At 46.4% G+C, this 13586-nt stretch overlaps 1 protein-coding gene across 5 annotated transcripts in view; it reads right to left on the bottom strand.

Annotated features, from left to right (window-relative positions):
• Pkig (cAMP-dependent protein kinase inhibitor gamma) overlaps window positions 1-13586 on the bottom strand; it is a 73533-nt gene that overhangs the window by 13223 nt on the left and 46724 nt on the right. For all 5 annotated transcript variants that reach the window (XM_021194255.2, XM_021194258.2, XM_029536337.1 and 2 more), the window contains exon 2: window positions 11266-11335. The gene's annotated coding sequence lies outside the window, so the exon portion shown is untranslated. The remainder of the gene's footprint in view (window positions 1-11265; window positions 11336-13586) is intronic.

Below are 13586 nucleotides of genomic sequence, written 5' to 3'. Positions count from 1 at the left end.
GAAGAAGAAGAAGAAGAAGAAGAAGAAGAAGAAGAAGAAGAAGAAGAAGAAGAAGAAGAAGAAGAAGAAGAAGAAAATGAATACCCCAGGCAGAGCCAACAGCCAATGTGTCTAATAGCTTCTGTCTCCGCCTGTGCTCCATGGGGTGCTAGAGACCAGAGTTCCCTACCTTATCCCCAGAAGTCTGGGGAACTCTGTGGGATCTGGATGCTTCCAGGGGACCTGACCTTGAATACTCAGGCCAGAAGAGAGAAGCCAAAACCCCTGTAGATGCTTGCCCTTGTCCCCACAGGATGGCATCTCCCTCAGGTCTCTCTGCTGCTTTCCTTGGCTCTGTAGACTGAAGAGGCCCTGGGCTGTGCCAAGAGCTACAGTCTGCATTAGTCGTTATTGCTAGGGCAGATACCATTCCAACTCCTAACTGCTTTCCAAATACATTTGAAAGGTCATTTCCTGTTTTTTTCCTCTTTAAAAAAGATGAAATATTTTGCAGAAGTTACAGAAAAAGCAAGCAGACCTTTTTTTTTTTTTTTTTTTTTTAAACAGGGGACATGGGGTACAGGAGTATGAAACCTTGTGAAAAGGTTTCTTAGAGTGGGCAAAACTGCTCAGCATCTCTAAGGCCAGAATGAACTTAGATACCTAATAGAAAGGCCAGGATCTATTAAACTAGCAGTTCTCTGTGAAAGAAACTGGAAGCAGACAGGTCAACAGGGCTGGCATCAAAGTGCTCCCTAATGCCCTAGGGCACATGCAGTGCAGAGACCCAGAGTGCTTAGTACCCATGCAGAGAGCACCCCTAGGCGAGGCTTTGATCAGAGGTACATGGAGAGCCCAGACTCTGCTGGTCAGAAATGGTGCAATGGGAGGAAAGGGTAGGGTGCTGTGCAGACAAGGCCATCAGTGACTTCTGTACTGTTAGGGATGGGGCACTTTTCTTACTTCTCCAGTCATTTTTCCCAGTGTGTCCTGACACCACACCCTCTGGGCCTCCTGCTTCCACCGGGACCAATATGTTAAAGCTTCTCCCCCAAACCTCAGTCCTGTGACCTTCCTTTAAATACTCTGTTGAGAGTCCCCAAAGCGTTTCAAACTCTCTTAGAACTTTGTGTATCACACTGGGCTTCCTCATCAACACAGCGAAGCTCATGTGCAAGCTCTCAGCCTACCCCGCCCAGCTGCCTGCCCCTTGCCAGCCTCCCCTGTTCACATGGGGCTGGAGATGAGAGCTGGGAGCCTTTCTTCATCCTCCTCCTCTGCCACCTGCAGTTTGTCACCAGCTTCCATTGTTTCTGCTTGCAAAACAGTACCAGTGTGCCAACTGTCTATCTGCTTGCAAAACAGTACCAGTGTGCCAACTGTCTATCTGCTAAGTGCTATCTATGCAGAGGCCCTCAACCCCCAAACAATTTCCCGTGTAGAGTTGTTCTTGAAACAGAAACTGGCCTGTGGGACTCCTCTGCTCCATTCAACATCAACAAACCCTAACCCCTCCTGTCAATTCTGCCGTCCCACTCTGATCTCACCCCTCTGACCTTCCCAGTTTTTCATCATTTCTACTTTCTTCATCGTCTATTTTCACTCTGTTACGCTGAACCCTCTAATGCTCAAACTTAATGTGATTCCTGACTTTTCTAAGCCTCTTCCCTCTGCCTGAAGCACTCTTGGATACTCTCAGCTCCTGTACACTGTGGACAGACAGGTGGCACCCCGGCCTGGAGTTCTTAAAGGTTACTGCTCTGAGGCCTGCACACTCAAAACCACCAGGGTTCCTGTCTCACTGTCTAAGTCAGTAAGGCCTGGTGCCTGGAGGCTAACACAGTGGACATAACTAGTGTTTTGGAGGCTAATGTCTGTCCCCAGTATGCTCCCTAATGCCCTTTATGGTGTTGGCCAACTTATCTGACCAAGAGACAACCAAAAAACATGGGTGCTAATACTGCCTTAGATGTGGTTGTGGGATTCTCAAAGCTGACAGCAGAGGTCCAGCTGGTCTCTCTCTGACTGTATATTAAGTCTAAGACAAAGAAATCATTATTGTGGCTATTTTGCTAAAGGCAGGGGAGGTTTAGAGAGGTCAGTAGCTTGCCCAAGGTCACATGGCGTATGTGGAACAGGAGCTAGTCTGTAATGTCTGTAGCTGGGCTAACACATGGAAATGACCTACAACGGGCACTAGTGTCTAATAAGATTTTTTGAAGAGTCTCTTTCCTTTGTCTTTTTTTTTTTTTTTTTTTGGTCCCCTGCCCACCCAGCCACCCCAGTCTCTAGCCTCAAAGAAAGAATTTCAAAAAGTAGAGCAGGAAACAGGGAAGGCACATGAAAATATTCTACTGTGCTCGCCAACACAAACACCAGATGTACTCACCATGCTTAAGCAAAGTTCCCTGCTGAATTTTCTCACTTGTGGTCTCTGGTTTCGAGTCAAAGTCTCATAATGTATCCCAGGCTGGCCTCAAACCTCTGATTCTCCTGCCTTAGCCTCCCTTGTGCTAAGTGTATAGGTTGGTACCCTCATACCTAATCCTCTTCATTGGATTTTGTGCTGGAGATTAAATTTTTCAGTCTTTTCACTGATGTTTAGTTCAATATCAGCCCCCTCCTCACCCCACGTGCCTCAAAATTTCTAATCCACAGAATAGAAAAAATACCCAACAATTTGGGATATCAATTTTAAAGTCCTACCCTCTTAGCAACTATGCCCTACCCAGCAGGGCTGTACTGTGACTTATGTGGGTAGGGGCTACCATCTATGGTTCTAAGGGGCCACTGGGACGAAGCAGCAGTCTTGATAGATCTCTCAGAGGCCAGGCATGCTTCTCCCCAGCTCTTTTGCCATTTGTGTCTTATCTAAGGTAAGCTGGGGGTTCAGCTTCGAAGCAGAACTTCCAGCAAGGGGCAGCCTCCCTCTCCTATGGAGGGAGGGGCAGGAAGGGAAAGTGAAATCACTTCCAGGCAGGCCCCAGGCAGGCTCGCCAAGGCCCCAGGCTGGGCTAAGCTCCAGCTCTGCTGGTGCCAGGTGGGGGTGCCTTTGGGGATGGTTCCCCAACCTTAGGGGTCTCACATGCAAACGAAAGGGAAAGCACCCACCTATCTCTGTAGCAGTTCTGCAACGTATCTACGAGTTGTTTGACACTCTGCCTAACACACTGACATCTAAAAAGCTGGGAATGTAACTAGATGAGAGAGCACTGGCCTAGCATAACACAGTCCTGGGTTGAAGTTTCAGCACCATCAAGAAAATACAGAAGGGAACAGAGGGCTTAATTTAAATCTTTTTAGGTGAGTTATGAGCTGGCTTTAGAACTGACTTCTTTTCTTCCTTCTCTCCCATTTCCTCCTCTTTCATTTTTGGGAGGTGCTGGGGATTCAACTTAGGGCCTTCCATATACCACTGAGCTATACCCTAGTATCTGATGTCTAACAGAAAATGAAGGATGGTGTCTGACTCTAGGATGAAATTAGGGGACCTCATACAGCATCCACCTGGCTCTCCTAGGATACCTGTCTCCAGCAGTTGAGAAATACAGGAAACCAGAGGCTGCCACACCATGAGGAACTCACACTCTGGGAAGTGACTGCATGAGGAAGCCCGAGCTGCATGGGTGGAGATGCAGCTGTCAGTCAGTGACTCCTGTACACCCCTTATTAATCCAACTCCAGCCACTAGCTATGTGTGCCAGAAGCACACTGTCCAAAGTCCTGCTTACAGAAACCAAGAGAGAAAGTAAGTTACTACTGCTATTCCACTAGTGGGAATCGAGGCGATGTGTCATGCAACACTGGAGAGTTAGAGCAAAGGAGTCACTTCCAGTTTAGGTTTCCTCTCCAGCTCCTCTAAGAGTCCTGTCAAAGGCACCCCAAAATACACTGAGAAGGATGAAAAGAAACAAGATATTATTATCTCTCCAATAGTCATCCATTCATCCAAAAACTTACTGATCACTCACTGAGCACCAGATTTGTGACTACATGCTATGTACACAAAACAGTCAGACACAAATATGGCCTTGAAGAAGCCCAAGGTCTAGCAAGGGAGACTGACTGAAAATACCTTAACTCTTCACAAATTACAGTGCAAGAGGCACACAGTAGAATTGCTAGAAGCACTGGGTGTGTTTTCAAAGTTCCTCAGTAGGTCTGCAAATGACAGGCAGGGTGGGTTGGTATAGTAGCCGTTATTGACATTTTACTGATGGGAAGCACGACAATCTATATAGCTGGTAAGGGGGAAGAGTTTAGGAATATTTCAGGATATCATATATAAACCTTTAAAATGTCACAAACATTAGCAGCTAGGAGCCATAGCAAAAAGGAATAGACAGAATGGCAGAGGACACCCGGCACCTTCCTCGGATCTCTGTGTATGAGCACACTTGTACCTACATACACACAGGAATAATCTAATAAACCCTCCTGCCTCTCGCCTACATCAGTTCCAGAGTGACCTAGATCAGACACTTGCTCAGAGCTTCTTAGCTAATAAGACCATCTTTAAACTGCGTTAGAATCAACTGTCATGTCTCTAATTATTTCCTGGGGATGGACGTAGCCACAGCACCAGAATTCTCAGATTATTACTCTAAGTGTCAAAGCCCTCATCGGGAAACACAAAGTAGGTTAGCAGTCACATGAGACTGGGAAGGGAACAAGACGGGGATGGCAAAAGGGTGCAAGGTTTCTTTGTGGGTGCTGGAGACATCTGTCTATCCAGCTGTGAGGGGCACTGACATGTCCTTCAATGGGTGAACTATGTGGTATGTGAATTCATAAAGCTATAGGAAGAAAAGCTCCCTATCTAGTTCTAATGGAGTGAACCCTGCTCACGCAGACACTAGTGCACTGGTGCATTATGCCCTAAGCCTTCCTCAGGGCTCTAGATCACTCAGAACTTTCTCAGATCACAGTGTCTGGGCTCATGCCCTGTACAAAACAGTTCCTTATTTTTCTGCCTTTTCCCTAAAAATAAGGCAGGTGAGCAGGTGTGCTTTAGTTACATACTTCTGAATGCATCACTGGCTGTATAATCTATGGCAAGTCACTCAGACTCATACAACAGTCAGTTTCTCCACATGTAAAACGACAGCACCCACTTTCTTAGGGCATTATGAGGGTTAAATATGACAGCATGCAAGGTGCATTTAATGGTACCCATGGCAGTACGTGCCAGATTATTTTGTTTTTTGAAGCAGGGTTTCCCTTCTTTTCCTCCTTCCTTCCTTCCTTCCTTCTTTCCTTCCTTCCTTCCTTCCTTCCTTCCTTCCTTCCTTCCTTCCTTCCCTCCCTCCCTCCCTCCCTCCCTCCCTNTTCCTTCCTTCCTTTCTTCCTTCCTTTTTCTTCTTTTTGTTGTTATTGTTTTGTTTGTTTGTTTTTTGGTCTTTCTATGTAGCCCTGGCTGTCCTGGAACTCACTCTGTAGACCACTAGTCTCAAACTCACAGCGCTCGTCCTGCCTCTGAGCGCTCTGATTGAAAGTGCACGCCACAATGCTCTGCCCCAGCATAATTCTTGCCATTATCTATGCTCACAATGCATACAGCATTGTTGCTCACACAGTCCTTGCATGAACTCAAACCAGTAAACTCATGTCATGTTCAAAGCACTTAGGGGTTGAGTGGGGTGAGCTGGGTTGTATATTTTATGAGGGGAGTCTGGAACATGCCACAGAGCAGCTGTGAGCTTCAGTAATATGAAGACACCTCCTATGTCAGCTCACCCATGATCCTGTCACCTGGAAGTTCAGATGGAATAAGTACAGGGAATTATCCTTAGATGAAAAGTTCTCAAATTCCAAAGGTCAAAAACACATTTGACAATCTAAGTAAAACTATGGGCATTTCCCAAGAAAATGTGTATCTGTAAGCATCAAGGAGTGCCCATGGTGCTAGGAACCCCGGTGTCCTTGGGCCTTCCCACAAAGCTCAGCAGTGGTGCACGGGGCTCTGGACCTCGATGTTCCAAAAGCAGCTGGAGCAGAGGCTAACCCTCTTAAACTCGGTTTGAGTGGAAAAACATCCTGGGAACTGACAGTTGCAACCATGTCACTGCAAATATGCATCTAGGGGATTCCCAGAGGCCCTAAGTCAGAAGAGGACACAGCCTGGGGTCCTGGGAAGCAGCTGGCAGGCAGGGTATACAGGATGATAAGCAGGGGGAGAGCTCTATTCTCATGGGGCTTCCCACTAGAGACCCTGGCCCTGCAAGCAGAGAAGAGTCTCAGTGGAGGGGCTGTGGAAATCCCCCAAACCCTGGGACTACTAGAAAGCAGGAAAGAAAAAAGGCAGTAGATTCTGCCCTGGTTGCAAGAAGATGGTGCTGAGAGGAGATGGGGGGTGGAATGTGGGGAAGAAGCCGAGTCAGGAGCCCCACGTTACGTGAGGCTGAGGGAGTAGAGCACAAACCACCCCTGAGTCTAGGGTTCTTTACCTATAAAGACAGTCCCCACGGAGGACTGCTGCCAAAGTAAAGAAATGGTGCTACTTTCTCTAAGTCCTTTCCTTCTACAGCTGTGGAGAAGCACGGGACAGGAGTATGGGGTAAGAACCGGAAGCTCTCTCTGCCAAGAGTTCAAAGCCCAGTCTCACTACTCTGAACCTCTTCAGACCCCTAGTTCTTTGCCTGTGAAATGGGGATAACAACTTCCCCACATAGCTCAACTAGAAGCTAAAAATAGTGAGTGGATAGTGCTTGGCTCAGATAAGACGTTCAAGGCAGGAGTTACTTTCATCTAAAAAGTGAAGTAAAATTCCACAAATTTTGAGTAGTTGAAAAATGAAAGACATAGAGCTTGTTAAAAGGCTGGAGTGAAATGAAATCTTGGTTGTGCCACTCTCTGGCTTTTGATCGTTGGCCAAATGTTGTGATATCTAGAAGCCTAGGGTTCACACTCCGTACACCACAGATAATAACATGAGTAGCTGGGTAAGATGTCAGGAAGAACATGGCCCATGATGCATTCTTATTTCTGTACTAAAGTGTAAATCATTTTCTAGATGGAAAAATAGCTCAACAGGGTTGAATGATGGCTTCCAATAAACTAGTTAGATGTTTAAACCTTTTCAGCATTATGGTGTTAAAATTCAAAAGTAAAACATACATATTTAAATATTAATTGCCTAAATGGTTACCACATTCAGCTAATTGTATATCCATCAGCACACTTTTGTGAAGAGGCAGCTAATATCTGTTCTTTTAGCGACTGGCAAGAACCCAACACTTTATTACTAGCAACAGTTGTCGTTCTGTACATTAGCCTTGTTATTGTCATTCATTTTATAACTGCAAGTTGAGAGCCTTTGGCCAAACCCGGCTCATTCCTTGGCCCCTCACTCTGTTTCTCTGAGTTCTTTAAATTCCTCATAGAAAGGAAAGTATGTGCTACTTCTCCTCTGCTTGGCTTGTTTCACCCAAGATAATTATGTCTTCCATGTCCATCCTTGTTACACTGACAGTCTAGCCTTCCATTTTAAGTAATATGCATGTATACACCTCAGATGACTCTCTCTCTGTCTCTCTCTGTCTCTCTCTGTCTCTCTGTCTCTGTCTCTCTCTCTCTCTCTCTCTCTCTCTCTCTCTCTCTCACACACACACACACACACACACACACACACACATACACACACACACACACTTTTCTTTACCCATTTATCTGTCACTGGACACTTTGCTGCTTCTGCATCCTGGCTACTGTGAACCATGATGCTGTGGTGAACATGGACTGCAGACATCTTCTTAGGAGACCAACTTTATTTTCTTAGAGAAGTACACAGGAGTTTCTAGACCCTGTGGTAGTTCTATTATTAATCTGGGGTGTTATTTTATTTTTGAGATAGTCTCACTATGTAGCTGAGCCAAGCCTCAGCCTCACAGCAACCCTCCTACCTCAGTCTCCGGATGTTAGCATTAGAGGTGTGAACCACCAAACCTGGCTACTTTTAATTTTTTGAGAACCTCTCCAGTTCTCTATAACAGCTATGCTAATTTGCATGCATGCCAACAATAAGGAACAAGCGCTCTGAGTTCCTGGAGCCTTTTACAACAGTGCTCTGAACACATGTGAAGCAACTCATTCGCTCAGTTTAAGTTGTATCTCTCTGCTGACTGTAGGCTGACATTTGTCAGCCATCTGTATGTTACCCTAAGGAAACTAATTACTGGGTAGAGCAGCACAAACTTGTAGTCCCAGCTCTAGGGGCATAGAGGCAAGAGCATTGTGATTAAAAAGCTAGCCTGGGCTAACATAAAGCCCCGTCTCAAGAAAGCAAAAAAGGAAAAATATAAAAGGCCAAGTATAAGAGCCATGTGTACAGCACATGACTAGTGCCACTATTGAGAGCAGAAGGCAGAAGATGAGTAATTAAGGAGGCCCTTAGCTATGGCAGCAGTGTGAAGCCAATGCAGGCTGCATACGATGCTGTTGCTTTTCCTGCTTGTTGTTTTGTTACGGAGTTATACAAGTCTAATGTATGAGTCTAATATATTCTACTTAAATCCTTATCTTTAGACAGCTTGGCGTACAAACAGTCCTGGTAAAACAGGATTCCCACCTGAGCCCCTCTGCACGCTTCAGTGACTCCTCCCAAAGGAACTGCCCTGGTAGCCAAGGCTCCTCATAAGATGAAGGGAAAGGTGCCTTCAGTGTGCATACCGGGTTAAAGCACAGGAGTAATCATGACACTTCTGTGAGCATGGCTATAAGCCAAAAGAAAAATGTCCAGGGAAGTAAGCAGAGTCACTCCCAGATGCTAGGGAACTGACCTACGGGCAGAGAGGCGGCCTCAATGCATGTGGGGGAAGGAAAACACTAGTGGGACAAGCCACCCCAGAGCTCAGGTCTAAATCTCATGTTAGTCACCAGTGGCCTTGCTAAGAACTTACTGTTTTGAAGAGAACAAAGGAGCTATGCCTCTGTTTCTCCATGGCCTCTGCCATTTCTGAACTGTCTACAGGAATACGCAGAGAATGGCAAGTGCAACTGTGGTCAGAGATGGGCTCTTCAACTTCACCTTGTATCACCAGAGGTGACAACTGTCACCTTTTTGAGCTCAGTTCCCTTATCTGTAATATTTGGATACTTCACAAGACTGAACTAAATGAGCTTAAGACACACTAAAGTAATTCAGGGATGGTGGTGCACACCTTTGATCCCAGCACTCAGAAGGCAGAGGCAAGCAGATCTCTGATTTTGAGGGCAGCCTGGTCTACAGACTGAGTTCCAGAACAACCATGGACACACAACAAAGGATGGCTGTGTTACGGTAAGGCTTACTAGTTCTACAAGCCTGCTATTGTGCCATGGCCTATTGTGCCATGGTCAGGCACATACCTAGTCTTCAGTCAGCATCTGCGTGCTCCTCCCTAAAAGTGACATCACAGGAGGGAGGCCCTTAACATAGGATATATAGCAGCTAGTGAAACCATAACATCCTTGTAAGGATTTCAACAATACATGACATGACAAACAGGCAGGATTCTGCTCTGCTAAAGCCCTAACTGGGCATGTAAAATATCCACAGAGGAAGGGGACAGGAGAGAGGGAGAGCCCGTCACCCTTTAGCAGACAGCAGCCATGCTCACAGGGACGAAGGGCTTCATGCAGAGCTATTTCAGTGCTGTACACTGAATGATCTGCCTCCTCATTCTCTCCAAGGAGATGTCTCTCCCAGACTCTGTCACCATCCCTCATCAGGGTCCACAAGCAGGAGGAGCACAGGCCCTGAGGAGAGGTTATGATAGCAGGTGGAGAGGGTAAGAAAATTAATGAGGCCCACTGTCCAGAAGTTTCTACGTATAACTCACATGGAAGATCACTCAGTGACTTTCTGCTTAGAAGCAACAGGAGAAAGCCTGGACTAACTCACAGCCATCTGCAAGCTCTAGCCCCGGCACCTGCTCTACACAAGCCCATGCACACCTTGTCTCCACAGGGGTGCAGAGCCCTTTGGAGCCTCTGGGCCTTCCCTGTGCTCCTCCAGAAGGCCTGAGGCCTCCAGCCTGTTTGGCACACTCCTCTCCAGACCATTCCTCACCTGCTTTTGCATCTAGTGACCAGACCCTGAAGCTTCTGAGGGCAAGGCTATGTCCGCCATTTCTGCCGTGGTATCCAGTATCCACCTCACCCTTGCTGATAAACTGAGGTAAAAGGTGATCTCCTGAGTGACTCTAAGCTGACCTTCATTAGAGCTGCACTTGTCCTCCTCACACATCCCTGGTTGCGCACTGAAAGCACAACGGTTGTCCAATGAGCTCTTCAGAAAGAGATGACCTCACCACCAGGCGCCCAGATCCTTTTTGACCACTCTGGTTGGGGCTCAGACCTGGTAGACATGGGTCAGCTGGGCACAGGTGACCTTTGTTTCTTACTCCCTTTACAAGGACAAATTCATGGGTGGGCAAATGTCTGTGGACCACATACTCCCAACCTGACAATTTGCTGTGAGTCACAGGACTATAGATCTGGGTGTTTTAGGTGAAAAGCCAGGTGTGGGAAGGTGATGCTCACATCTCATCCCAACACTTGGAGGCAGAGGCCAGCCAGAGTGAAATGGTAAGGCTTGGAGAGAAAAAGAGAGGGCGAGGGAGAAAGAGAGGGTGAGGGCGGGGGAGGGGGAGGGAGAGGAAGAGGGAGAGAGAGAACTAACAATCATGCTGGCTCTTTTAGACTACGCACTGCTACACCTCTATGCCAGAACACCTGGCTATCACAAAAACTATGAGCACTGACCCTAGGCAGCGCACCTCTAGGCAGCCCACTTATACTGTGTGCACAGTGTGTCTCCAGACAGAAGGTGCCTGGCCCAAGCCTTTCTAACAGGCCTGCTGGGCTGGGCCCATTTGGTAACTAGTCTTAAAATGACAATTCCCATAACATGCCCTGGTTGTTGTAAACACTCCTTTATAACAGATACATGCAGAAAAAAATTGGAGTCACACCCAATGTTGCTAATCAGCTATGTAAGACTCCCTCTGTTTGGGTACATGACTGAAGAAACCTGCTAAGGCACCGGAAGGAAGCTGTCTTTCCAGTGCTATGAAGAAACTACCTGGATGGGAATCAGGCCTGTGGCTCTGCAGCATGACATTACATAACTGCTGCTAAGAGTCACCCTGCCTTTTCTTCAGGCGACTAAAATTCCCCCTCGAACTTCATTTAGAACCTATTCTATTGGCTTTCTTTTCTTCAAGCAGAGGGAAAAAAAAAAGGAAAAAGGTGTGTAGGCAAACTTGTGATGTGATGTACAGAGGTGCGAACCACACAGCTACCCACCTAGTTTAATTCCGTTTTCCTGCCTGCATCTCTTCAGGTTTTTCACTCTTGATTAGCCAGTGCAGAAAGTCTAAGGAATCAGAAGAAAAGAAAACAAGATTAGAGCCAGACACACTCTGGGCTGTAAACTAGACTAACCTCTGGAGACTAGTTTGCAGCATCTGTTACCATGCCATGAGCACAACCTTCGAGTGGACCCAATGTCCAGGATTTGATACCACAGATACACTCAAGGGAGGAAAAGGCACCTCGTGGAATTAAATGTCTAGATAGGGAATGGAGTTAAGTTCTTGGGGATCAGCATGCCAAGATGCTACACAGCCATTTCAAAGTATAAAATACACAGAAAGATAGGCTTTGTTGCTTAAAAGAATATTGTGAAATTGTATGTATTACTTCTGCTGTTCTGTGGGGACAGTCTTCCTATGTAGTTAGTACCAACTAGCCTCACAATCCCCCCTCAGTGCTAAGGCGGGTGACAGACGGATGACCCCACACACTGCTCCCTGTGTATGGGACAGGAAGCTGCATTTGGTTTCAGGTTGTTTGGGGAGGAGAAGAATCAAAACAGAACAGGTCTTCCAACTCATTTTCCTGTTCTGGTTTTTCAGACAGGCTGCTGGCTAGCTGGGATTCTTTGTGTTGGCATGCAGGTTTCTATGAACCTAGGTCAGCCAAGGCCACAAAGTGAAAAATAGACAAAAAGTCTAAAACAGAAACCCCACATCCAGCCCTGGGAGTGGCTGGCTGCTAGGAACTGGCTGCTTCAAACCACTGAATCTCTGCTCACTGGAAGCTGCACCCAACAGACGCCCTGGCTTCCATAGATGTGAAAGCAGGAGGCCAGAAGAGAAATGTGAACACTTTTTGAATCGTTTAGTCAGAAGGAGAGGACAGAGGAAATGGGATAGTGAAGTGAAAGAGGCTGAGCACTTGCAACAGGTGCCTCAGCCCGTCAGTCCCCTGGAGGCTCCTCTGCAGCTCTGCAGCAACGCCACGCTTCGAGCTTTTGCTTCATTGATAAAGATGCCAATAAAAGGGCAGTAAGGCCTCCATCTCTACATATCCTAAAAGCATATTTTGCTTTGCCTTTCACTGCAATCTTTTTGCCCTGTACACTTCTTCTTCATGGCAGTGACCACCATGTAGGCCCACATCTCCAGGCCCCGTGGCACTGTGCACCATAGGCCCACATCTCCAGGCCCTGTGGTTCTGTGCACCATAGGCCCACATCTCCAGGCCCCGTGGCACTGTGCACCACAGACCCACATCTCCAGGCCCTGTGGCTCTGTGCACCATAGGCCCACATCTCCAGGCCCTGGGGCACTTTTTTCCTTTTCTTTCACATCATGCACCCATTACTTCGCCCAGTACAGGTGATGAATGAATATTGGCTGACCACATGAAAATGTTACCAACATGAACTGAAGGTATAGTGGCTTCAATGCCTTTTAGGCTTGCCACCACTCTCTGGGGCCTCTCCCAGGACACAGGACAACAGGTTTGTTTTGTTGAGACAGAGTTTTTTTTGTAACTGAACACTTATTTCCCTATCAGGCTGTGTGCAATTAAAAGTCTTATTCCTGGGAGGCTGGCTCAGAAGCTATCTTGGAATACATACCAGCTAGCTCACAAATGCCTATATGCCTATAACTCTAGCTCCAAGGGATCTGACCTCCATGGGCACCTACACACACCACACACACACATACATACACACACACCACACACACTACATGTATATGTATAAATATGTTTGCTTTACTCTAAGTTAATTATATTTATGTTTACATTATTTTTTTTCTATTCATTTACTTACTTAGCTGTGATAGGCTCTCTCTACATAGCCCTAGAAATCACTACCTCCACCAGGCCTGCCTCCAAAACTGAGTTCCACCTGCCTCTGCCTTGTGAGTGATGGGATTAAAGGTGTGTATCATGCCATGGCTGGCTTCCTTTTATTTCTTTAATCCCAAGAAATTTTTTTCTTGGGGGTGGGGTGGGAAGGGGAGGGTGTTTGTTTTTAATTTCTTGTTCTGTTATTTTATTACACATTAAGTTTGAAATCTTTTTTGTTTTGTTTTGTTTTGATGTGTGTTCACACTTCCTGTGTGTACCTATATGTGTGTCAATGTCGTGTGAGACTGAGAGACAGACAGGGAGTTGATGCTGTCACCCACACTGAGAGAGAGACAGAGACAGAGAGGTGGGTTATGATGCTATTGTCCATACACTTTCGAAGTCACAATTCAAAAATTTTCAGTAACTTTATGGGTGCTGGCTACCATCTTGGCTGGTGACTTTTTTTTTTTTTTTTTTTT

The sequence above is a fragment of the Mus pahari genome, chromosome 3 (assembly GCF_900095145.1).
Source record: "Mus pahari chromosome 3, PAHARI_EIJ_v1.1, whole genome shotgun sequence".
In the NCBI taxonomy this organism is placed as follows: domain Eukaryota; kingdom Metazoa; phylum Chordata; class Mammalia; order Rodentia; family Muridae; genus Mus; species Mus pahari.
This window is presented reverse-complemented; position numbering and strand designations above follow the sequence as displayed.